Raw genomic sequence first — 27,389 nt, 5'->3', positions numbered from 1 at the left:
AGGGTTAATAATTCTTTTTGTAAGTACCTGAGATTTTAGAAGTTGATAAGTTTCTTGCCTGTTTCTGAATGCCACGTTGAACTTCAACTTAATCATCTAAACACTAAGGGCTTTAGGAACTCATTATATGATGGGAATGTTTGTAGCTGTTGTGACTTGCTTTTTCATTACCTTGACGGACATTTGAAAATGGATACAGAGAAATGATCAGATTAAAAGTGAGTGCAACAGCTGAACTCTGTATATAGTTGGGGAGGATATAACCCAGCTGTAGAGGTGAGCTTGTTGGAACATTACAAAGTGCTTTGTTTTTACATCCTCTTTAGCTGCTGGTAGTGTTGCAGCTCTCTGCTATGATTACCTGTAGTGTCTGGTAATTAATGTAGAAAAGATGCTGGGAAGTACTTGTTACATCTTTAAATTATTTCTTCTGGATTTGCTGATGATCCACAATTTAATCCTGCAAATGCTGAGGGTTTCCAGTAGAGGTCAGGATGACATTGTCAGATATTTTGTAAGCGTGTTGACCTGAATAGGAATCATCTAAGACTTTCCTTATTCTCACAGGCAAAACGTTTGGGTGGGGTTTGTTTGTTTTGCCTTTTTAATATGCAGATAAAACACTGTATAATTATTTTTGTTTCCTCTCCAGAATTCATCAACAACTTTGGAAAGTTTGATGGCAAACATATCGAGTTTCTTCAAAAAATGTGATGACTGGGAACAAGGAAAAACAGTGGGAAGGGGATGAGCCTGAAGAGCTAATGCTGCTGTTGAGGTAAATGTCTGTTACAGTGCAAATGTTAAGACTAGGGGACCTTAGAAATTGGTTTAGAATAGGTTTTTTTATACTGTGTGTCAATTTGTACATAATATATATATATACACACATTTATATTCATATCACACATACCTACACAGATATATTTATACATATCAGCATACATATATTTTTATCTATGACTGTGATACACACACACAGCAGCAACACTTAAGCAGCATTTGCTTTGGCAACCCATCTCTGCTTTTTCATTGTAGCTGCTATCTTCTGGCTTTAGTAAAAGAACAGATCTGGCTGAAAAAGTAACCCTGTGGAGCAGAGGAAAAAATATCTTTTTGGATTTTCTTTTTCACTCACACCAATTACTAGGTTGGCTTTGTAGCACAGCCATGCAAACAAACATACCCATCCAGTGCACTGAGCTACTAGTGGAACAAGAACTGCCTAAACTGTCTTGGTGACTGGAAAGAGCTGGGAAACATAGTTTGTATTTTAAAATACTAAATCATCTTCTAGACTCTGGAACAGTTTCCTGACTGGGGTAGATTTTGTGGCAGGTTCTATAATGCAGAACCACAAAGTCTGTATAGCCTTGTGTACAGGCACATTACAGAACTGCTTCACTTCACTTATTTTGCACAGTTCATTGCTGGCTGCCATTGCAATATATGTTTCTAGTTTCAGGTTTGTGTTGCATTAATATCTCAGATATATCCACACATGTGCTCATGCATGCACTACACACAAGAAGTTACCAGTGTTGTATTTAATGCCTTCTTGTGCTTACAAAACTGTGGCAGTCAGGCTCCATGTACTCACTGGCACACTGGTTAGTGGCACATCAGCAATTTACAGGTTTCACACACAAAAATGTAGGTTTTGTAAAATGTAGGTTCTTCTTCTCTGGATGTGTGTAGGGATCAACTCTTGCCATCCAGCCTTCAGTGGGCATCCACTCCAGCTGCACTCATGTCACCACTGTTCAAAGATACTTCAGCATCTGTGTTCCAAAAGAGCTGGACCAGCCTGTTGTTTACTGGCCCTTAGACAAAATGGCTTTCTCCACTTTCTGTAGAAACCAAAAATCCAGGCCCCCTAAAATGCAGTTTAGTTACCTAAACAGGACAAGGTGATGCACACCATCTCTGAGTATAGAAAGTGTTATGGAGGAAGATAAATAGCAGAGGATGAGGTACAATAAGATGACTCTGAAATTAAATCTACTTTTCCTGATGTCTGCTCTAAATTATCATGCCATTAAAGGTTTTATCAGACCATGACGTACTTTCCAAGAGAAGTGGTGAAAGTTCATATTGCTGGTGACATTAATAGATAGACTGGAAAAACCACTTTGAATGCATATAGGGAATGAACCAAAAAGTTCAGGGAGCCATATTAGGTAGCTCAGTTGGTATTTTTTGATCTATTAATTGTGACAAAAGAAAATCAAATATAATGTTTTATCACTCCTGTTTTAGAAATTATTTTGTGTCCACATAGATGTTTCATCTTTGAATTAGAAATTAGGATATTTTGAAATCAAGCATTTCTGGATCAAGATGGCAGCAAATGAAATTAAGCAATGCTGTCTCATGTTATCTGCTGTATAATATATCATAGCAGGCAAGCACAGTTTACAAATTACAAGGTTACGTTAAATTTTAGGGGTTTAGGTTTTCTTTCTAAAAAAGGGGTCTATTTCCTCATAGTGGTTCTTACTATTTAAGAAGTCTGCCTAACTGGGTGACGGAAACATACTTATTTTCAAATAAATTCTGAGAGAAGTTCATTGCTATACTGGGCATTAAATACAGTAATTGGATAAAGAAGAACAGTATTTCTCTTAAACTCAAGGATGTTTGGCCCATTAAGACCAAACTACTACTTCTGAGATGAAAACTGTCTGGGTGCTTGAATTTCAGATTTATCTTGACTAATCCACTCTTTTAAAAAGTAATTCTGTAGCAGAAGTACATGACAGGCTTTATTTATTTATTTTGCTTGAGTGTAGTTTTAAGGGAGGAGGTGTTTTTGGCAGATGTCACAGTGGCCCTTGGGCTATTTGGGCTTTATAGAGAGTTCTACCTGAGACATCTTCAGGGTGTTTAGCCCAATTGCTTTTTAGTTCTTGTCTGTCTCTGCCTGGTGTTTACCCTCAGTGTAGGAATACAAAGCACTCTCAGGTACTGCCAGCTTTTATTCTGTTGGGTTTAAGCAAGCTGTGGTCCTGCAGAGGCCTCCCAGAAAAGAGTCCCACAACTCCCCTGCTTCCCCTGGTAGCTGTTTTCTGTCACCAGCCTGATTTTAACTCATCTTCCCCATAAATGGCACCCTTCCAGATGGCCATGCACAGTGGCACTCGTCCTGTCATGTTGCAGGCCCAGCTGGCTCTGGTGGTTACAGTGCTCTGTCAAATGGGCTACCAACACTCGAGTCCTCCTTACCTTACTTTTCTTAACTAGTTGCCTTCTGCTGTGCCAGAGTACATGCCATTTTTCCTGACTACAAAGCTATCATCCCATTTTGCCATTTGGAGGCCTTGATCTCTTGTAATATTCCAGGTAAAACATTTTCTGTGGTCACTGGCATCACGCACATCTTGTCAGCACCTAGCAGATAAGAAAAAAAGAAAGCATCTCAACTTTGACTTTGCCAGCTACTAATCTTGCTTGCCAAGTTCCCCTCTTTTCTTGACTCCTAGGTAAGTGTTTTTTTGTAGTTGGTTGTGTGATTTTTTTTTTTTTACTCATTTTATGCCAGTAGCTAGAAAACAATTCACTCTAGCTTATAGTTTGGAATGTTCAAAGAGAATAAAGATGAAGTATGCATTCTCCTTCCTGGTCAAGCACAGAGTTAAGGCTATTAATGAACAAGATATTAAAGAAATAAAACACAAAAATATTTGTAGAAGTGCTACTTCATTCTGGAAAAAATTACCCACTTATTTCTGCAATATGCAAACTTCTGTTTTCCAGGGTAGTGTTTGAAGAACATTCTCCGCTGAGGAAACACCTACCATCATTTTAGTTATTGTGGTTATTGCTGAGTAGTAACTCAGCACTCTTTGTCTTCCAATTCAAAGGCATGATTTATATTTGATTTTTATTACATATGGCAGTCTTACTTTTTCCTGAGTTCCTGTGCAGAGAAGCAACATTTACATTCTTATTATTTTTAGTTTGTTTGTGAAATGTAAATTGAAAATGAGACAGAGCATCAAGGGAACAGACTCAGCTCCTATTCTGCTTTTTCTGCCCAGTTTCCTTATCTATAATTTTGAATATGGCCTTTTATATTTCAGATCCACAAGGTACTCACACTTTTTACCTCTGATGTTCTAATAGCATCCACTGAAGTATTTCTAAAGACAGTTTCCTCTCTGTTTCTGAGCTAATGTAGCCTTTCACACATGAAAGAGTAGTATCTTCTTATCCTGCTTTAACATTTAGTTTGTTTAATACATAAATTTTTAATAACCAAAAGTTATGCATAAGGGGTACCATTTTGATACAAAGAAAATAGTCTTTATGCTATTTTCAGGTCATGGTTTGGTCAACAAATATAAGCTACATGTATTAAACCTCGAATGGTTGAGTTCACTTTTATGGGGAATCGTATAAGTGTAAAAAAGATTAAATTCTATTGTGTCCAGATCTGCATTGAGCTCTTATTGTGTTTACTGTTGCACCATTCCATATGCTTTTTATTTATATGCACCTTCCTCCCAGTTAAATCTTCATTAACATCTGCAGAGGTTCAGCTTGCTTTCATCCAACATGAGGGATTAGATGTTTTAAACCATACACACATATATATATATATATATATATATATATATATATACACATTTTTAGTTTACTTATCTTCTGAACTTCCAAAAGAAGAACAGAATTAATGGAAAACCCAGAACTGGAAAGAGATGACAATATTATAAAAACTTTGAGACTCTGAAGTCTTTTTAAGTATTGCAAGGCTTCTGTTTTATTTGCATTTGTTGTGGGTTTTTTGTTGGTTTTTTTTTTTGTATGTTTGTTTGTTTTGTATTCATTGCAAATGTAAATGTGTATGACAATTTTCATTATATAGTATAGGATTGAATGTTGTCTGGAGTAGTTGATGTTCTTCCAAAAAAGCTCTGATTTAATAAGTGAATGTCTTCAAAAGTCTCCCAATTGTGGAACTGATTACAATGGGAAGCAAGTGATCCACTTTACTGCTGTGCTGAAGGAAAATAAATTTACCCCTGCCATTGACACCTTAAGTAAATCATGGGTTGTACATGTTGTGTCTGTCTTCAAATGAACTTGCATTGAAACTCTGACTGTGTAAGAAGATGTAACAAATGCTCACTGGTATAATGATTGGTCTCTGTTCAGTACTGGAAGCACAGAACTAATGCCTAGAATACAGAGGCTGAATTGTTACTCCTAAGGACAAAAAAAAAGAAGAAGTATAACCATTACTTCAGGTCACCACTAAGGTCACTGACAGCACAGCATGGGGGATTCAAGTAGAGCAGCATGACTGCGACTCGCTCATGGCTGTGAAAGAGGTCTTTAGTCCCCATTGCCGCTATGTGATTAAATTGGAAGACAGAATACATTCTTTTGTATTTATTTACTTTTTTAAAAAAGAAAGGAAAAAGAAAATTTGAAAAATGAAATTTGAAAAGAATCCATTCTAAATAAGTATTGATGTTGTTCCTACTGTTTACTGTTCCATGAAGATCTTGTCTGTTAGATTAGTAAAATCGGGGGTGAGTGGGTTGGGGGGGAGACCCCTCTGCAATCCATGCACTGCTTGCTTTAATCATTAGATATGGTCCTGTTGTCACACTGGAGTCCAGCTTTTATCATTCTTGGCAGACAGAGCAGAGCAACACTCTGGCACTTGACCTGCCCATAAAAACTTGAACAGGAAACAGCAATAAATAATCCACTCAAAAGGCCCTTGAGAAAAGCATTGCACTTGATTCCTTATAGGAATTGCACGTTACTCCAGTGAGAAAGTGGGCTCTTTCAAAACACAAGCTTTGTATTGTAAGCATTTTTAAAATTTATTGTTTTATGAATAAATGTCCTAGTGGTAGTTTGCAAGATAAATTTTTTGTGTTTAGAAGACTTGAAGGAGTCTTCAATGTTGTTTCCAGTTTTATTCCTTCTAAACACAAAAATAAACTTACAGCATATAAACACACATCCACACAGCATTTCAAAGAACAAACCAGCCAACATCTTCCTCTAGAGTTGGTCCTGCCTTCTTTTACATGGGGACTCTGATTTTTCTTGTTCTGTTTTCCATGGCAACCTTCATCCTGCTGAAGTGACCTTAGATTTTGACCCCAAATCCCTTACCTCAGTCAGAACACCACTTCTAACTTGGGGCCTGGTCATTGAAATTGGCATGAGGTGCAAAAACTGCTCCAGTTTCTCTAGAAATTTCTCTCCCCAGTTTTTGAGGGAAGTGGAAGAGTTATTTCATTTCCTGCTCTAGCCTGAAAGAAAACACTGATTTTGTTTGTATTTATCGCAACCTATTTATAGTCTTTGAAAATGTGATCCATTCCACAAATATTTGCTTTAATCTCTGGCTTTTCTCATGAAGTAAATTAGAGAACTAAGAGAATAATTTGTAGTGGGTTTAGTCACACAGTAATTTTTTTCATCTGTGTGCAATAATCTAACTTTTCCTATTCATTTCAGTGCCCTAAATGATTCTATACTACTTGGTAAAGAAAAGGGAAATGTTTAATATTTTCCAAGAATAATTTGAAACAACAGGGTTTGGAAAGACTACTATCACACTTACCTTTATTTAATTAAAATTACGGAGTTGTTTTGTTGCCTTTTTCAATTATTGTTTTCACTGTAGTCTTTGTTTCCAGCTCTGCTAACTTTTAACTAGACTTGGAAATTTTAGAAAAAAAAAATCAACTTTTTTTTTTTTTTTTAAGGTTTATTTTCAATGAGATTAAACTATACTCGCTTTTCCCATTCTTTAGAAGAAAACTTTAGAAGCCATTCTTTAGAAGCCAAACTCCTGGATTTTCAGCTGTGTAGATGGGTCAGTTTTATTGAAATTATTCTCTTGGTTTGCTGAAAATACATGTATTTAAAGTCAGGACAGTGATTGCTCAAACCAGAAATTCCATGATTTTTTTTTTTTGTCAAGAATGCTATTTTTCAGAAAGAAACAGTACAAGATGCAGAGAAGATTGATAAAGTTCTAGATCTTCCAGTCTTGTGTCTAATCTTGTGTCTGAATTCAAAAGTTGCAAACCTAAGTGACCATAAATCTTATTTTAGAGAGGTACAGAAACCAATGTCTATATTTGGTTGTATTTTTTTCATTTATTTATGCCCTTTAGGATCCTAAAAAGCACCTAGAGTAACTAATACAGAAAGATACTTTGAACCAGGTTAAGAGTGTAGCAGTTTCAAATAGTTGGATAAGTTGATTGATTTCTGCAGTGTTATGATTTCTTTTATGGCACACATTAAAGGTGACAGTGAGGCCCTCACTCAAATGGCCCTTGAGCCATCTGAGGTCTTTGGCTGGCAATGGGCTTCATCTTCTGTCTGTCCTTGCATACCTGATCCTCGGTACCACAGGATTCTTGACCTGTCCTGTCCAGGGCCAGGAGCTGGACTTGATGATCCTGCTGGGTCCCTTCCAACTCAGCACATTCTGTGATTATGGATTTGCCTGAATTTGCCTATTTTGCAAAGGGGCAAGAAAGTGGTGCTGGCCAAATATAAGGTGGTCTCTGGTCATTGCTCACACCCTCAGTGAGCAACCTCGTCCCAGCCATGTTCCTGCTGAGATTTGCAGGTAGGGCTGTCTTAGTGCACTGAAATATTGTATTTATGTGCTTCACTGCTCACTCCTTCCTCTTTTCTGCAAGCAGAATATTATGAACAGCTTGAATCCTTGAAATTCTGCTAATCTGTATAATTTTCAACCAGGCTTAAATGCATGACTGATTTGGTAGCGAGGACAGGTAAAACCATTGTATTCTGCCTAGTTTATAATTATTAACATGTTAGTTATCTATTTAATTTTTCAAAATTTCCATTTTTAAAAACATTTGTGTCTGTGCCTTTTGCAAACATCCACCCTTGATATATATCTAATTTATTTTTTGAGAGGTTTACCCTTCTACCAAGTATTTATTAGCTTACATGGAATTCATAGGCTAGTGGAAAACTCATTTATTTATTTACTAATTTTCTTGGTTATTGACTATGCAAAAGTTTCCACTAATGAGAATTTTTCCCTGTTGTGAATCATTAATACATTAAGTACACTTCAGATTCCTCCAGTAATGATACAATGAGAATTGCTTAGCTGATTTAAATGACACAGATGTAGTACTAATTATACATTTTAAATTGGCAACAAACACAATTAATTTACTGATTATCAAAAACAAAAGTAAACTTTTTTTATTATAGTAATTTGCTATAATTTATCACACAGCCATTTTCTTTGTGTAATATTTATGCATTTGACAAACCTACAAAGAGATATGTAATTAGACCTGTTTCATCCATCACTGGCTGCCTTTTTACCAGAGGTTTTACATGAACAGCTTGCAAAGACACTATGAGATTAACCAAATCATAATGGTGCCATCTTTTAAGCCAACAAGAACTTTTTCTTTTTGGTAGGTAATTTATGTGGATTATCAAAATGAAATTGTTTCATTTAACTTAGGTTCCTGAAGGTATTTTACAGAGCTATTGTTTGGGTGATGGTTTTTTTAGTTTTAGTTTAGTAGGACTGCCTGTGTTTGATTGCAAATTTTTTGCAAAACCTCAAAACAATATTCATTTATAGGCATTTTTGAAGAGAAAAGCCTCAAATAATGCTGCACAGAATAAAAATCTTTATTCCCACAATAGCAACAACCCCGTCTCTAAATGCTTTGTGCTTGGGAAAGATTGGAATTATTTGTCTACGGATTTGGGAAATCCAAAATGAGGCCAATGTTTTACTTTCATTTAAGGCTAGATTTTGGGCATTAACAATCTGCAAGCTTTAGAAATCTGCATATCAAGCTCTGTCGTCAAGTCATTTATTTGCCTGTTAAATACTGTCTTTATTGAGCTTCATCCTGGTGCCTATAGTACCATGGAAACTGGTCAGATGTATGGCATCATTAAAGTAGTCTTTGAAGCCTGTATTAATATAGGATAGATAGGAATATGTTGGAAAAGGTTGTAATTATTGGCTCTGGTATAATCCTTTACACTACTGTAGAACCTGGAATTGAAACAAACAAACCAGAAACCATGCCTGCACCTTCCAGATTCCCCCTCCCTAAACCAACAGATGCAAAACTCCCTCTCTTAGATGCTTATTCTGTATTTTTGTGTCACTGGTCTTTCTAGAGAAAAAGTAAGTCACATTTTTATGGATTAAAAGGTCTTTCAGTTCATTTAAAAATTATGTACATTTTCAGGTAGTGACACTGTTGTGGTCATTTTAGGCTAGAGAAGCAAATTTTACCAGAACATGTGATGTCCTTTGATCTGTAACTTCATCATGCTTGATATCCTTGTTTTAGATGAGAACTATTTTGTTTTCCATTGACTTTTTCTAAGTCAAAATTTTTGCCACTTGATTTTTCTAGGTCTGTGATGGGGAAGTATGAAATCCCCTTTTTTAAATAGAAGTTTGAGACAAAAAATCCTGCTCATTGTATGTTTTTTCCACTCTGGAAATTATTATTAATTTCTTGGAAGTAATATGTCTAAGTGGAGCATGAGATCTCCTGAAGAGAGCACAGAATTTAGTTTCCTTGGACACCATCAACAGCAGTGCTTTTGATGACAAGTGCCAACAGCGGCAGCAGAGTTCTTGTCCCAGGTGAGCACAGGTGCATTTGAAGGAGATGCATGTCCATTTGCTCTTCTAGAATGTTTATTTGCCCCTTATCATCTGTCTACATCTAGAATCACAGCCACCTGCCAAAAAACACTTTTCCATCTGTTTTCTCTAAGTATTTCTAAAATACCCCAGATTGTGCTCCCCCCCATCAATTTGTCTTACATTGTCAACAATGAATCAATTACTCACGGAGGAAAAGCATTTATTTCTGTCTTATAAAATATCTATTTCTGCATGTATTCATTTCTTCTTTATTAAACATGAATTTGGTGATGAACACTTCCACAATGTGTTTTCTTTCTAATTTTAATTTATTTGTCCTTTTTTTTTTTTTCTTTCCCCAGAAAGGGAATATGTGTAGTGGCAGGTGTACAGGTATGAACATGTAGTTATGTCATTACTTGGAAACAGTTAAAATTCTGTTTTAAAAGTAGAAAATAGCAATTTCATTATGTAATATAATTTCACTGTGCTGTACCTTTAAAAAGAAATATGTAGTTGTTCTTGAACTTAAACTATTAAACTATATGTGTCACCGATTTATCCTGTTAGCAAAAGGATCTCATGTGTCACTTGGCAAAATGACAGCTTTCTTTCCCAGTCTATTGTATAATTGTGTTTTGTTAGCTGTTTTTGTTTTATAAATACTGTGCTAAAGGGATCTCTGAAGATCAAGATTTTTGGTGCAGTATTTGTCTTTGCTGTTCTTTGATGTTGACCTTCCCCCACTCCCCTTGCAGCAACAAGCACAATATTTTGTTCTCAAAAAGTTACCAAATCTATGTCAGGAAAAAAAGCATTTATTTTCACATCAGAGTTTTTGCAAGCAAGCCAAATCCATTCCAGCAGATTCCTCACTGGAACTCTCCTGAAACAATTTTCCCAGAAAAAAAATAGGCTCATGAAAATTTTATTTACTTGAAAATCTTCAGAGAGGCTCTAGTGCTCTCATTCTTCATATGTTTGACTACACAAGCTTAGAACTCTGGCATTAGTATTTGTTATTTTTCCTTCTGACAATTTCCCCTTCTAGCAGAAGCAGTGACACAGTCTCTGCCTGTACATTGAGAATGATAAGTTTCTCCTGTAATATTTAATTGAAATCCTTCTTAGTGAAATAGAATTGAATTATTTCTTATGGAAAGAAATTATTTATTGCTTGCTTTACAACAAATTCTAGATATTGTTCTTAAACACTGTATTTTTAAGCCCTTCCTTCTCTTTATCTTGTCTTCATTATACTGAAGATATCCAGTTGCCTTAGTCTGTTTTCCCAGATCCTGCCTGTGAAACATCTTGTCAGTCGTAAGACTTCCCTCGGGGTTCTCTGCAGCCTCCCTGCCTTTCTCACAGAGAAATGGCCCAACCCAACAACGTTTCAGCTGAGCCTCCTCATTGCCAGGAGAGCAGAAAACGTCACATGTCTTTCCCATGACACTTGAAAAATAATTTTGCAGATTGACATTTACTAGTTTTGCACCGGCATTCAGTTTTTGGCTTCTGTTCAGTTTGAGCTGCTACAACATCACTGCTTCAACTGCTGCTTAGCCAGGTAGCTAACATTTCATATTATGTTTTCATTTTTTTGTAATATTTGAATTTTGCCATTGAATTGAATACTGTTGATATTATAACTCTGATCCAATTTCTGAAATTAGTGTGAAATCTAACCCTGCTTTTGAGGTTGCCCACAACCCCTCCCAGCTCAGTGATAGCCAGAAATGTCGTAACATATTTTCTGTCCAAGTTTTAATGAAAATATTTAAAATCTAATAGATTTTTGCCAAGACCTTTCATGGTGCAACCTGCAGATTTGGCAGTGAACCCTTTCTTTGGGAACTGCCCTTTAGATTGTGGTGCATGCCATAGCTGTTCTAATGGCTCAGAATTAGATGCATGTATTTTGTATTTCTTAAAAGAGCTGCACCTGAGCAGGTGAGGCAAGCCTGAAAACTTTTCTGCTGGCAGTGCCTGAGCATACTGAGCTGGAGGAAACTTCTGGAGGGGGAGCAAGCACAGGACTGTTCCTAAGAGATGTGCCATAACAAGTGTAGGAGAAGCCTGGTCTCCAGTCTGGCTTCCCAGTGTGACAACTTTCTGTGGTTTCATGGGCTGCAAAAACTTTATAAAAACAGTCTCTCCTGGGTGCTTATGAAAGTGGCATCTGGTGGCTGGAGGTTGTCAGCCCTGTCTATTATTGTTGTACTTATACACTAAGAGGAGCTGTTGTGAGCTTTAGAAATTAATTATGTTGTAGACATAGAGATTTTTTTTTTTAGATTTTTCTGACTACACCAAATATAGATTTCTGTAGAAAGATTCTCCAAAGCTTTGATCATGCCCAGAGCCTGGTGTGGGATATAAAGCCTTGAGGAGTTAGAGAGAAACCCTCTTACAAAGTTCCTGTGGCCTGGAAACATGCTCTGCACTGTCTCATCCCAGTGGGACAGAGGTGCAGAGAGAGAGCTGGGGAAGGTGTCATCATTCTCCAGCCTTCCTGCTTAGTGGACACCTGTGGATGACTTTGGCAGTTGGGATAACTTCCTGTTATTGAGTCAATGTTTAAACTATCTTTAACACATTGATGATAAATCAGAATGTGAAATTATAGAAATTATATTCTAATTATAGAATTAGACATTTGCAGCTGTCCTGGTGTCCTCAAGGTTGCAATATTTGTCTCAAACTGCTCAATCAAAAATGCTTGACCTGATGAGAGTTTATGTTCTCTCAAATAAACTATAATTTATACAAGAATATATTCTCAGCACATTTGAAAACTAAGTAATCAAAATTATCTGTGCATAGGAAATTTATAGTCTGGCTTAGCTATCGCCTTCTGGAATCTGGGTTTGCAACCTGATAGATTTTATAGCTCAACTGATATAATGACATGGCCTTTTAGAATTGCCAGCTGTAGAACTAATTTTGGCTGGAGGAGTGGCCAGATGTATTCCTCACTGTCCTCAGTCTGAACTGGGTTAGTAGGGACTATAAATAGCTTCATAAATATTTTACTATGTCTACATTTTTGCACTGATGTAAAAGATAGGAGGATAGATTTTTCAGGTTCCTTGTGAGTAACACAAAACGGGGTCAATGAAAAAAGATACCCTTTTTTAAAATATGTCGATTTTCAAATATTTCTATTATGTTTCCCCTTTGGGCTGGTCAATGCTTGGTAATAGCATCATTCCCCTTTTCTTCAACTGATGCAGGGGCTGTAAAAATGGCCATAAAAAATGGTGGTTCCTGTTAGCTTTAGCCAAGAAAAGACTTTTTTACTGAGAAGATGAACACTAGAAGTATCTATGTTCAAACAAAAAGGGAGTATTTACTATTTCTTTCTTTTTTTATCTGCTGATCTGAGTAAGAAACTGTTCCAGATTTAAATGCTGGTTTTCAACTGAAGAGAAACGTGTCTATGTTCTCAATCCAAGTGCTTCCACCTGCCTTTACCTAAGATTATTCCAGGTATGCCACTTGTCTCTAAGGTTGTTCATTGACAATTTATGGAACAGAAGGCAATATAGAAATAAAAAAATAATCTATTTTCATTTGTGTCCCATGGCTGCAAAAAAGATGAATTTATGTTATTTGACTCAGGGTGTCTTTTTCTCACAATGTTAAAAACCCCCCAAATCAAAACAGATAAAAGGAAAAAGAAACAGGAAAAAAGAAAAAAAATTACCCACAGAAAGTGTCTTCCTGCTGTTCTGGGTATTGAACCGGGACATGTAGGTAGTAATCTACTTGCTTTTAATTTTTTAAAATTTTTTCAAATAAAGCTAGCTTGCTTGTGCTCATTTTTATTGGTATTAGGGAAATATATTTTAAGGATTTGTTACTAGAAAAATCTGTAACAATTAGTGATGTAGGGTTCCTGATCTAAGTTTTGACTATAGCAAACCTGAGCACTGTTCACTCCTTTGACAAATCAAGGAAGCCTTTGTGCTTATTTTGAAGTTTTACTGTAGTAAAGAGAGTTTAAGCATCTTCTCAAAATGTGATATAAGGGAAATTGCTTTATTAATTGATAAATGCAGCCCTTAATTTCCATTGTGCAACAGCCTGTCCTAGTTATTATTCAGAGCAAAGATGGAATCTGTGACAGGTACAGGCCACAAAATCTGAAGAAAGAAACCATTTGGCTATGCCATATCTATAATCAGCTGGATTTGTGTTCCTTGGTTTTGCTCTTGGAGAGAAATCAAAATTGTCTTTTTAAATAGACTCCTTGTCTGCTCTGCAATTCTTAGAGAAGGCCAAACCCCACCAGGCAATTATCTTTGTTTTCCCTCCCTGCAGGCTTTACTGGTCTGTGTCACGGGTGTAACATTGGGATAAAAGTTATCCCACATTTCCATTGTATTTGAATGCTTTTTTATGTGCTAAAAGCACTGTCTCCTGCTCCACTCAAAAGTGTTGAGGAGGAAGAGAAAGCGAAAAAGGTTTTTGGGTCTTTTTCAATGAAACAATTCTCATATCATCTATATGTTTGCACCTCCCATAGTTTTTTATTTGAGGTTTTTTGTAAAGTTTCACTTATTTCTGATAATTTAGACTGAAACTAAAAACACCCAATATTCAGGTGCCTCTGAAGGATGACTTAAATTGAGTAGTGAATATATTTCGTTGGTAACTCTGTCTATATAAGTTTTTCTTTGGAGCTCTATGATCAGATTTCAAATAGAGGAAAATAGAACTTCTAAAATTTCTTATGTAAAAGACTCCATGTACTTTTCTTTTTTAAAGACAGCCTTTTGTCACTCAGACTTGATTTTCTTTATGCTAGATTTTCTTTATGCTAGTTATTTTTCATAATGCTATGCCACTAAGAGAGGCTGATGTCTTTGAACATTCTTGGATAAGTACTATAAAATAAAACAGATTAATTTCAAGAGTTTCACATAACTAAACATGAGTATTATCTGCTTTTGGATAATTATTCAATTGAAATTTCATTCAACTTCAGTTGAACTTATTTCAACTGAAATAGGTTGGTTAAAGCTGATTGTTTAAAAGCTTAGTTTTTCAGATTTGACTATACTACTATACCTTAAAACACCCAAACAAACAGCGAAAAGAAAGAAAACAAGCACAGGTGTGGTTCTTGGTGCCTCATGTTTTGGTACAGGGGACCAAGACTGACAGCAGGTATTTGACTGGATATCTTATGGCTATTTCTTCCGTCAGGTTGCACTGGGAATAGGAATGAAGAAAATGCTGTGATAGTTTAGAAGGTTTATAACTGGATATTTAGGTGCCAAAATGTCTTAAAATTGTTTGGATTAGATAGGCACATAGGACTGACAGGACTCCTGAAAATACCTCTGAATATTGCTTTGCTGATTGGCAGTGCCTTTTCAATTGTTTATTTTACTTCTCTTTGAGAGATTTGTGCAGCTGGGGATGGAGAAGGAGGTTAAGGGATTGTTGCAGATGCCTTGTCTCAAACCTATATTCTGTCAAACAAAAGCGGGAACTTCTTTCATGTTCCCTGGGGCTAAAAAGTTGCAAAGAGCTTTCTGAGCAAGTGGAACTTCACCTTCACCAGTATCAGAGCTCAAACTATTGTAACCCTCTTAGTTGTTTCCAAACCTGTGGAAGTGTCTCGAGTGATAGAACTAAAGCATCAGATCTAGGCTGGCAATTTTTTCCCTAAGTAATATAAGTAGAACATAACATATATTTTGCACACAATAAATAAACACTGTATTTTATATAGGCTGATCTGTGTGTTCCTTGCTTGAATACAAACTCACCAGCTCTCAAAAAACAGATGCATGTTTATCTTAAAGATATGGTGACTGTTAAAAAAAGGAATTGGAAACAGATTTTCTATGAATCAGATTAAAAATCAGCAAAGTTTTTTATATATACAGGTGTAATTAGTATATGAAGAATTTCATAGCCACCGTAAGGGAAAAGTTTTCCATCAGGTACAGCTATTTCTACAAGCCTAGATAAAATGTGAAGAAGAACAAGCTCTGATGACATGCAAATCCTCAAGGATTGTACAAACTGTCCCGTATCTTTTGTCACTACTGATCAGAGTTGTAACTCAATAGAGTCAGAAGGAAGGGATTTTAGGAGGGGGTCTTATTCTATTTTCTGGGACATAACAATTTTAAAATAAGATATAGAAGTGTGTTCAACATTTCAAAATTGAAAAAAGAGGACTTGTCTTTGTTCTTTTGGAAGTTTTCAATCTCTGGTAGTGGATTGGCATGTGTTAATGAAGCGTGAGGCAGTGTCAGATAGACTTTTAATTAATTGACAGTAACATACTTATTTCCTATCTCTGGCATGAAGCAGTCAATTTAATTTTGTAGAATAAGATGGAAAAAAATATTATCAGTTGGGAGGATGCTGATTTAGGAATTCACTATTGGACAGCAGCCTTATGAAGGGGAAGTTACAGCACAGTTCTTAAAATCTTCCACAAATGATTGCAGGTTCCAAAAATAAAAATAAATAACTAATATAAAATGTATTCAGGAGCCCTACATTGGAAACTATGACTTGAACCTAAATAATAAAAATACAGAGAAAAGATAAACTCTTCTTAGAAGGACATTAGCATTTGAGGAGTGCAACAGACTATTTTTATAGTTCTTCTTCACAAGGTGTTATGAGAACAAAACAAAAGAACAAGTGGTGCATAAAAAGAAGAAAGAAAGAAAGAGCAATATATGAAGAGTATGAGAGTAGTGTGTCAGCCATGGTCTAGGCTATGTATACTTGGTTTTCTGGTTGTTTCCTTGTTGTTTGGGTTGTTTTGGTTTTTTGTGTTGATGTTGTTTAAATTTTTGTTTGTTTTGATTGTTTGTGGGGTTTCTCTTTTTGAAAAAAATGTAGGATTTACTGAAATTAACTTGCCCATTTAGGAAGTACTTGGAATATAAACTGAAACATTTTCAGAACATGGATTTAGATGGATTTCCATGGGTTATGGAAAAAGAAGCTCTTATGGGTGTTTTCCAACACAGAATGAGTGGTGGAGATAAAAAGGGTGGGGAAGATATGAAGGCTCATAGATCCAAGTTTTCTGTTCAGTTCTAATAAATGTAAATTTGAGATCTTAGGAGTGATTTTTTAGCATTTCAGGTATTTAGAGCCTTCTAGGTCCCTTAAAAAGGCAAACCAATTAGAAAATGATGACGTCACTGAGACAGGTATTATTTGAAAAAGAGCTTAGGATATTTTAATTTACCTTTTCAATTTATCTTTATTGCTTGAAAAAATAAACTAACAAAAAAGCAAATTTCTGAGGCATATGTACTCTCCACCTGGAGTAAAACATAATTTATCCTTTAATTCTTTCCATGATATTACTTATAGATTGATTCTCTCTCTTTGTATGTAATTTTGCTAATGTTGTTGGTTTCTTTATAATATACTTTACAGCAGTATTTGATATTACTTCTGTCAGGTGAATTTGTCCTGAGCTCAGAATTGTGCTGCAGTCTTTAAACTGATCTAGCAGCAGTGGTATGGACATCAATTATCATGCACTTCATTGGAATTAAGTCCAGCTTCTGCTGCTTGTAGTTTAACCTTCTACATTTCTTTGCATTTTCAGGGACTTGGTTCCACCTTCCATTACTTTTTTTTTTTTTTAATTAACTTTTCATATCTCTGCAGTATCCAGAGGCCAAGGTCCTGTTGTGTACAGGGTCCTGGATACACATAGAGTTGATCACTGAATTTTGTGGAGCTCCAGAGTGTCTTATCAGTCTATAAGAAAAATGGAGTCCACACGTTTAGAACAAGTTGTGCATTTCCTTTAATTTCAATCCTTTCTCCTCCTCCTTCTGTGGAGGACTGAATTCCATGCAGCTTTCCTTTTTGTTTGGAGTCTCTTCCCCCTTTTTTGTTTTACATCCTCTTGCTGGCCCCCACTGCAGCCCATGGGCTCCACTGGCACAGAGAGAGGGAGCTGTACTGCCTCCCCTTTCTTGCTGAGACTTGTTCTCCTGGCTGGGTGCCTCTCTTCCTATCTGAAAAGCTTTTTCTCGTTTCCAGCTCTGTCCAGAAGATTTGATTAGCAGATGTGTGCGCTTGTTTTCACTCATCTAGCTGCATTAATGGATGTGAAGCAGTAACCTCAACAGATTTTCAAGTAAAATGTTGTTCTTGGGTAGTGGCAGGGGACAGGTAAAAGGAAGGAAGGATTGTTCATTTGCTCTGTCCTGAGTGCACAGAGTTACCTGGGACAAAACAATCCTTTTTGTGGTGATCTTATGAAATGGTTGGATATGCTTTTTTATTAACCTTCTAATACCATGACTGGCAGGTACAACCATTTGCAGACAATATGATTCACCCAGCACTTTACTGGAACATTTATGCTATACTGTGATATGAGTAACGTGGTGGATACAGGCAATTATTATTGCAGCACAAAATAGATCTAGGTTAGGGTTTTTTGCCTTTCATTTCCATTTTAAGTGAAAGCAATTCTGGCTCCCTATTAGACCGTCCATGTCAGGAAAAGTCGAGTGTTACACCTTCTCATCATATTTCCTGGTTTGCTAGAGTGTTATAATAAAAACTCTCAGAAGTTAATGCAGCACTTGAAATTATGACACTATTCAGAGTTCAAAAAATAATAAAGAATCACGTTCCAGTGGGTGTCATCTGTTATCAACAGCACAATAAAAATGTAGCAACAAGAATAGTGACACTATCCATGTACCTTGCACTTCACTTCAGCTGGTTTGAGTTACTTTCAACTCTTATGTAAAGGATTTAATAGGTGAAAGCATTTCGCTGCTTGTGGTATTTGTTAGAAATGTAATCTGAACTGCTTCAATGGAGGAACACCTGATCAAATTTTCAGTGACAAGAGACCAACTGTTTCAGTTTTGAAGTCAGCCTTGACTTTTCAGCATGAGAAAACAAAGATGAAGTAATCCCTTGTTGGGTGTTCGCAAACAGCAGGGTGTAGCTTTCCAAACAGCGCCGGGGCAATGGGATGTGACACTTGAGAGGACATGGTTTGTGGCCATGTGAGACAGGAGGTGTTTTGAAGCTGGGCTGTGTAAATTTCCACACCAAAAGACTGCAGAGTTTCTTTGGAGATGCATGCATAAGACAACAGATGACATATATGCCATATATGTCATCTGACAATAATTAAGAGAACGTGTTCGCTTTTTTTTTGTGTCAAGGTTTTGTAAGATTTGACTGCTGTCCATTGCTTTATTTGCATTTGTCATGTGGAGTTGCTCTGTTTTCCTGCACATAGCAAAAATTTATCATGTAAGGGGGTTTCTTGACTGGTTTTAACCAGGGACACTTGGGTTTGAAGTATGACTTGATGTCTGGTACTGAGTATTGAAAGGGAGGTGTAAAATTGCCTTTCTCGTTTACCCACCTTCCACAGCAAAACAAAAAAAGTTTCTGGTACATCGAGTGCAGTGTGTGGGAGGAAAGGAGAAAACCAAGCAGCTGGAGTGCTTCTTGGAAAAAAGAAAAAAGTTATTACTTCAAGTTCCAGAATTTGAGACAATATTCCTTGCATTTAGAATATCATATATAGGAACAATCTGGGATCAATCATGTCTAAATGTTATTTTTATTCATGTGCTTCTGAAGCAAATCTTATCATTTACTGTCTCAGTGTCCATGCATAACACACATGGGAAAACATGTACCTTTTCCTGACAGCAATACCCACTGGAGCTTTTTCAGTCCAACTCTAATCTTTTCCTTGCACATAACCAAGTATGTTTCTTGTTGCTGTGTATAAATATTATCATTCCTGGTATTTTTATCTGGAAGTACATTGAATCTTAGTCCTGGAACTAAATATTCTGCATCATGGAGATTGCTGGTGAGATGAGAAATATTCGTGGAAATGATTAGTTTTGGTTTACTGCAACAACAACAAAAAACCCAAACCAAAAACCAACCAAACAAACCACAAAAAACAAATCCATGCAAAACAAACAAACAAATCCCCCAACAAAAGAAAAAGACAATCCAAAACAAAACAACAACAAAACAGTATAAAAAAGTGCATAAATCGTGCACTCCTTAGTGGGTTGAGCATTTGTTATTAGCTGGAAAGTGTTTCTGTATAAATGCTCAGAAAACCTGCAGAAAAACAAGACACCTGGAAGCAACGGTGGTATCATTATCACTTATCTAATGCTACTGTGATATAATTTGTCAAAGGCCATGGGATGTCTTGCTTGAATTAATGCAAATATTAATGCTGTGGAACAGTTGTATCAAGCAGGGTGAAATCTTCTCATTTCTGGAAAATCAAGTTTTGTCATCCCAAGTTAGAGGCCAGAGTCAAACCTCTTTAGCCTCTGAAAAGCAGAGTGAAAATAGAAAGGATGGAAACAGAGGGCCAATTGGATCAGAGCCCTTGAGAATTTTGTTTCCGTCCATTTCAAGAGAGAGAACACATTCAAATCTCTGTGTTGCTTATATGGAAAGAAAGTATGTTTTGTGTTTCTCATCACTGTATTTTAACAGAATGTGTATGGAAGACTTGTGTTGATTTGGGCAATAAGAGAAATCCTCTTAGACCATGGGACAGTTCTCAGTGCTGTTCTGCCAAACAGAACAAGACCCTGATATTTGATAACCTCTTTCCTAGGTGATTATGCTTAAGAATGTGGAGATCTTTAATGCTGATCTTCTCTGAGGGAGGAAAAAAGTGCTGCAGTATCAGCATATGGGGCAGAGAACAGGCAGCACAATCAATTCCAGGTCATTCCTTGAAGTACTGAAGCCCATATGAAGGGGTTCACTTACTGCAGCAAGCCATAGGCTCAGACATTGCACAGCAACACAGCACACATTAGTTTAATGCTCTGATTTTAAATTGGAATGATGTGTTTCATCTCCACAGCCCTTTTGTACGTCTCATGTGCATCTTGTTCATTTGGTCTTTACTTAAGGGTTGTGTCCATATTGTCTGTGTGGATTTCATGTCTGAAAGCCTGTTTTTTGAAGAGGCGGTACTCCATATATATTAGTCCTTAGGTGAAATTTTTATAAGATGTGGATGTTCATATCATATATGTATTGAAGATTATTAGTTTTTTATTTTTTCTGCACTAAATTGCAAACTGGTGCTTTGAATAGTAGTAGAAGTAGAATTCTTAGCATAAAACTCCTTGTTAATGAAGGTTTTTTGACAAATTACTAGCTAAAAGCCCAATTGTGGGGTGTTCAAAAGAATACAAATAACATGAGATTTTATCCCTGAACTTTCTGGATTTTTATGAGGTGCTTCATAATTTTTTCCTCAGAAACATCTTTTGCGGAAATATCTTCCCAGATAGGAATGTTATAATTGGTAGAAAATGAAGCTTAATCCTACAATATTAAGTTCTCTGGTGTTTTTGCTTGCTTCAGTGTTCTGGGCAGGCTGACACTTAAAGGCTGCCACTTAAATATGTGCACATTACACATATTTCTATGCCTGCATTTTGCCAAGTGTACAGTGATGGCATGAAGTGACATGAATACACCTGAGAGCCCAGCAGGACAGGTAGCATTGCCATCATATCTGAACCTCTATCCTGCCACTGCTTCTTTTTAAACCTTTTATTGACCTCCCTGGCTGGAGACATAGGAGTAAAAACAAATTCAGAGCAGTTCTGTGCTCTTCCCAACACCGAGATGCATGTTTTCAGTGTTGTGTAGCTAAATCCCTAAACATCCCCCACTGATACTAATGGGAATCCCACAGTGAAATCCCTGAATGTTTCCTTGAGCATGTATTCATTAGGACTTCTTCTCCCGCCCTCGCTCTCCCACTGCTGTTTCAAATAGAGGGCCAAGAGGTCTCTTGAAGCACAGCAAATGAACAAGGCAAGAGAGTTAATACAGACCCTGCCTTCGGAGTGACATAACTGTGCAATTATGAAAGTCCTTGTAGAAACATCTTTTGTTTGCTGTGGGAGTCTATAACTTAAAGAACTATGGCAAAGAAAGGGCATTTCTTATGTGCCTTGTGTGTTGTAGCTGAGGATCATCGTGTACTAATTTTGTCAACTATAGATTTGCCAAGGATTTCAGAATCACCTAGGTGTGTTAAATGAAGGAGCAGGCTGGGATGAAGACTGTGACAATGAACATTGTGAGGAAGGTTGCTGTTACGCAGAGAGCACAGTTTGACTTGGGAACAATCCAAATCCTTCCTCTATCAATAGATTTCAAACAGCAGCTTGTGCTGAATACACACTTATTTATATTGGGAAACCTATAATTTATTAATCCTAGCTATTAACGTAATACATAGGGTTCTTTGATTGATGCCTGGTGCTGATTCCTAAGAATTATGCAAAGGGAGAACGCCTATTATAATAAGTATGAAAATTTTCTTCTTGGTATAAAGGAAGAGTTTGGTGTCCTCTTCTGGACATTCTCATGGCTATGTGGCTGTGAAATGGCCAACATGTTTTGTCCATTGTCACTTAAAGTAGGTATTATTTTACATGTTATACCTTTCCTCAGCTGCTGGGGTCGGCTGTCACTTGTCTCTGCCCCAGCACGGGAAAAGGTGGTTCTGGGCAGGCTGCGCTTTCGAAGAAGGAGTCTGGACTCTTGCTTTTCGGTCTTCAGTTGCATTTATTGTTCCTTATCTACAAAGTTTTTCTGTCTGTCCAGCCGAGGTCTGATCAGCAAGACAGCCAAGGGCACTCTCCCCCGTCCATGGGGTGGTTGTCTCTTTTATAGTGAAAACTACGTATAAGATATTTACCTTTAATTCCCAATACTTTCTGCCCTTGCTGGCAAGTGCACTTTCTCTATGAACCAATCCACACGTGCCAACATCATCCTGAACATGGATGCCAAGGAGAAGAAAGAAGAAGGACAGGGCACACCCAAATTCCTCCATCTTAGAACCCTTGACCCCCATGTACAGAATTTCAAACCCCCCTGTACAACATACAAAACCCCCCTGTACAGTGCTCCAAAGTTTTTCCCTTCACCCTGTGATTCCTACTTAAACTTTTGTGGCCTGTAGTTCTTCATATAAGGTTGGCAATTTGCTCTATGAATTAAGATTGAATTTTCAGGTGTCTTTGGCTTCCTACCAGGGTCTCTGAGCTCCTGCCAGGGCTTTGAGACATCCAGGGCATCCAGAGAGATGCTCTGGGTTCCGACACTCAGCAGCACACCTGTTTGAAGGAGTCAGAAGCCTGTGGAGCTTGTCCATGCATGGAATTTTGGGCCCGAGGAGAGCAGCTGCTGCTTGTTCTACTGGTTCTGCTTTCAAAGGGCTGTCTCTGTTCCTGTGTTGCAGGTTCATAACTGGAGGTTGTAACCTCTTAGATCACCTCAGCTACTAACTGCCAGAGAAGCTAAAGGCAGCAAGGGTTTCAGCTGTTGTTGTCAGAGTTTTATTTTCTACATCTCTGGCTTTGTGGAGGTGGAACACCAGCAAGGGTTTCTTGTATCTGTGTGCACATGGAGTTTAACTACTGGACAGAAAATGTTTTTTATATGTGTTTTGGCTTGGAGGCTGGCTAAGGATACCTGTCTGTGGAAAACTGAGTCACTGTAGAAAAAACTGTGCTTGGGGTGAAAAGCTGTGTGCACTGTAGCTACTTCACAGCAGCACTTCTTCTTCAGCTTTCTTCTTTTAATGGGCAAGATATGAGTGCTCTGCATGTGCTCATTTAAACACAGAGCCAGTCGAGGTTGATGGAGATGAACTACTGGCTCTCTTCAGTGCAGAAAGCAGGAACAGTGTACACTGGGCACAGGTGTCCAGGACTGGCTGGGCAGCAGTTCCAGCCATCCCAGAGCACAGCTGAGCCCCATGGCCATGGTGTGATACCTCGGGGACAGCCTGGGTAAGGGAGGGCAGAACCTGTCTTTTGGTGAAGGCAAACAGCCCTAAGAGCCCTGAGGGGAGAGCGGGATCAGGGAGTGTAGTTACTCCCGGTGTGGTGTCCCCGCAGAAATCTGCTGCACTCCTGCAGAGAACGTGCTGCAGCAGCTAATTCCCTGCAGCCACAGGACAGAACATTGTGGATCAGGTATCTGGAGGACCCCACACTGGAGCTGGTGGATGTTTGCTGAAAGAACTTCAGCCTTTTAGATTGGTCACACAGGAGCAGGTCTATCCTGAAGGGCTGCAGGCTGTGCAAAACACTTCAGTGGAGCAGGGGAACGGGAAGAGTGTGAGGCAGAAGTAACAGCAGAGAAGAGCTGTTCTGGACTGACCAGAGTTCCTATGTAATGGGAATTGGAAATTACTTAAATTTTCTCAAGCCACCTCTGTTTTCCCAGTGGTGAGAACTGGTGAGTGATCTGGCTATTTCTTGACCTTAACTTTTGCATGTTTTTATTTTTCTCTGTTGACTGCTCCACTGCCGGATTTGTTAGAAAAGTGAGGTAAATTCTGAGGATGGCATTCAGTATTTTTAAACTTTAAATTTTAAATGCTGGGATGTATCCACGCCTTTTCCCTATGTTGGACAGTCACCACATAGGACTCATCTTTAGAGGCCATTAAGTTTTTTAACAATGAGCAGACCACCAAACCCTACTGTGATTGCTGGCTTGTAAGGTGCAATGCATGTGTTATTTTCTAATGGATGGAGGTTTTCTGTGTTTTAGGCAAGGTGGTGGAACTTCATTGTGTAACAACAGGTCAGAGGTATCTGTCAGCAGCTGTCCTTCATTGTCTTGGTGCTTTCATCAGTGGCCCCAGTAGCCCAGACTGACATTGCCTCCCTGAGAGAGTTCACATGTGGTCTGAGAGTGCTGTCATCTTGCTTTTGACATCTTGTCCTTAGTGTTTAGACATTTTGTGCTTAAAGGGCTTCCTAACTTTGAGTCTTATTTCAAATACAGTGTTTGTTTTCTGTATTTGAGGAGAATTAACCTGAGGTTACAAAACAGTTGTCAAATAAGTGGAGTTACAGCTGGGTAGCATGGGCTTTGTGTTTGGCTGCTGTGATGTGCTGAAAGATTACTCAAAATATGCTCCATTAAAGGCAGATTCTCAAGTTAAGTGTAGATTAAGAAAGTCCAAGTGTGTCCTAGGTGCATATTTTTAATATAACAAAAATCCTCCTTGATGCAGCTGGGTGTGTTCACTCCTCTGCACAGCATTGCTACCTCCTCAGTAATAAGGAGGAAAATGCAATGGAAAATTATTACCTTTGTCTCTGGGTCCTTGTAATTCAAATCTTCACCAGTATTGTAGCATTTCCTAGCCTTCAGATAGAGCCACTTACTCTGTCTTGAGGTGAAACAACATGTGAAAGTAGATACATCGTGTAGTATGGAGCTGCTTTGGAACTTGTATCAAATGTTAAACCCCAAAGTATTTGCTCTTGGAAATGACCACTTATTGAAGTTTACTTGTTGTATATGGACAAAAACTGTGTCAAAATCAGCAATTTAGTTCAGCTAACTCAGTAACAGCCACAGTTTATGGTAGGCTGTTGTCTATGTAGGCTGAACATACAACAGGTCAAGTACAGCTTATGTAGCATCACCCAGAGTATCCTGTTCCTAAATAAATGGAAGACAATAAGAAGTGAAATTAGGTTTATGGTGGGTGGGGTACTGGAAGGTAGAAGTGCTTGCAGCACCAGAGCCACTGTGGAGAAATAGACTCTTAATCGTGTGTTTACATGCTTCTACAATCAGTTTAATTAAATTACTGTCGCAAGCATATCATTCAATTTTAGCTCTTTAGGAGGACTAAGTACAGCCTGAGGAAAGGATGAATTCTGAATAAGAAGAAGATGCAACCAAGTAGGAAATTAGGGTTAACATAACCCTAAGATAAGTTTCTTCAAGAGGTAAATGAAGATGAGTTTTTCTCTAGAACAGAACATGCTTTTAAGTGACAAGGACTTTAGGCAAACATTTTTAATACATTTTTAGAATAGATTAATGAAAAAAATTCCTGAATGTGATTCCTCAGTGACACTTAAAAGGCTCAGTCATCTTTACAGTTATTAATTTAAATAATAAAATAATAAAAATATTTTAAAATTAGGAAAATTCCCCAAATAATATACTAAATACTGCATGCACACTGGTTATGAATCTACCCCAAAATAATACATTTTTACCTTTTTTATTGATTAAGTTTTTAAAAGCATAGGTTCTGTATTTATTAGGTGTAGCCCAAAAAAATTCCAGGAAAATCTAAATTAAAAAATGGGATAAAAAAATGCTTTCACTATTCCCATGTAGAAGTGATTAGCTGAATATTGCCATGAAAGATGTAATAGTGCAAATTCTTGAGTGGAGAATTTTAATCTGTTTTTCTCTATTGGTGCTCTGATACCAAAGTAGTTTACAGCTAAACTGGCTAGGCTCTGGACAATGAATTTCCAAGAATTTAGCACTTCTTGTGATCCAGATATTAAATCATAACTAACTTTTCTTACTGAAACTTTTTTTACAAACCTGTTATTTTACATCAACTACTATGCTTGTGTTGCCCCAAATTTAAGTACTAATCTTGTATGCGACATTTTTTGCCTCTTATGCTGTTGTTGCTTTTCCACAAAAGGTTACAAGCCCAGGCCTGGAAAGCTCTATTTCATCATCAGAGCATTTGGGACTGTTGGAGTTACTAAAATGGAAAAGATCAGGTCAATATTTGTATCAGGCCCCCTTATGAAAGCAAAATATTTGACATCTGCATTGTATTAAGGCGCTCCAGCTAATGGGAGCTCCTGCAGTGTATAAGTGAACTGCAGGTTCCTGGCAGTTCTGCGAGTCAGACTACCTGCTTATTCAGGATCTAAAATTTCAGTTCTGTGGTAATTTTGGGAGTGAAGCCCATAGCAGGGGCAGAGTTTAAACATGGATGTCAGAGCCTGAGTGTTGCTTGAAAATTTGGGCCATAATTCAGGAGCGGGACGATGTAGCAAGTAAATACACCAAATATCATCATAATTAATACTGTTGACATAGCACAGTGTGTTCTGGGAATTTATAAGAGCTTGAATGAAGGGCTGAGGCTAATAGCATTACATGCAATGAAAATGCAGAGCAAAAGGTGATTGTTTGTAGAGAAAACAACAATTGAAATTATAGAAGGGGGTGGAAAACTGATGTGACAGGTGATACCTTTTTAGAATAAGAAACCTTATTCTGAATATAGGTGTATTTTTAAACAATTGTCAAATTTCATTTTATGCCAGATATAACAAATCAGCTATTATTTTTGCTGCAATTTCTTAATTTATACTGTTGTTTCCTCTGCTGAAATGAGGAAATATTATTTTATAATATTTACTACAGTAAATATTATAAAATAAGACAAAAATTTGCCCATGTTTAGAGCTATGTGATTCTATTTTTTTCAGTAGAGCACTTCAAATTTGTCAGATTCATTGCTACAAACAAGAAACAGAATCATTTTTGTCTCTCAGTGAGCACAGAACACAAAATTACATATTTTCTTTAGGAAACCTGCCTCAAATTCTTCCATGAATACTTGAAGTTTTGTGATATTATCCTCTAACAAAAGCTTCAAATTAGCACTAATGTACTTGACATTATGGAGTGGAGTTTTTGAATAGAAGCCATGCTAAGGTTTTTAAAAGGGTTGTACCATAAAAATTATATCACTATTCTGCTGTCTAAAGGCTTTCCTTTTAGTAGTGAAGCTTATTTTTGTGCTATATGATGTCATAGCCCAGACATTTATGCTAAAGGGGAAAATTAATAATTAGCTAGCAGACTTACAGTTGCTGAAGTT

General features: G+C 37.3%; 1 protein-coding gene across 1 annotated transcript in view; it reads left to right on the top strand.

Moving 5' to 3' along the window:
* Nucleotides 1-27,389, top strand: part of LOC135294941 (uncharacterized) — a 326,225-nt gene that overhangs the window by 18,001 nt on the left and 280,835 nt on the right. Inside the window, exons 6-12 of the mRNA XM_064410887.1 lie at nucleotides 653-778; nucleotides 3,343-3,482; nucleotides 6,735-6,844; nucleotides 9,417-9,652; nucleotides 10,018-10,048; nucleotides 11,131-11,225; nucleotides 13,048-13,147. The gene's annotated coding sequence lies outside the window, so the exon portion shown is untranslated. The remainder of the gene's footprint in view (nucleotides 1-652; nucleotides 779-3,342; nucleotides 3,483-6,734; nucleotides 6,845-9,416; nucleotides 9,653-10,017; nucleotides 10,049-11,130; nucleotides 11,226-13,047; nucleotides 13,148-27,389) is intronic.

The sequence above is a fragment of the Passer domesticus genome, chromosome 2 (genome assembly GCF_036417665.1).
Source record: "Passer domesticus isolate bPasDom1 chromosome 2, bPasDom1.hap1, whole genome shotgun sequence".
Classification (NCBI taxonomy): Eukaryota; Metazoa; Chordata; class Aves; order Passeriformes; family Passeridae; genus Passer; species Passer domesticus.
The sequence above is the reverse complement of the archived record's forward strand: the minus strand, read 5'-3'. Positions and strand labels throughout refer to the sequence as shown.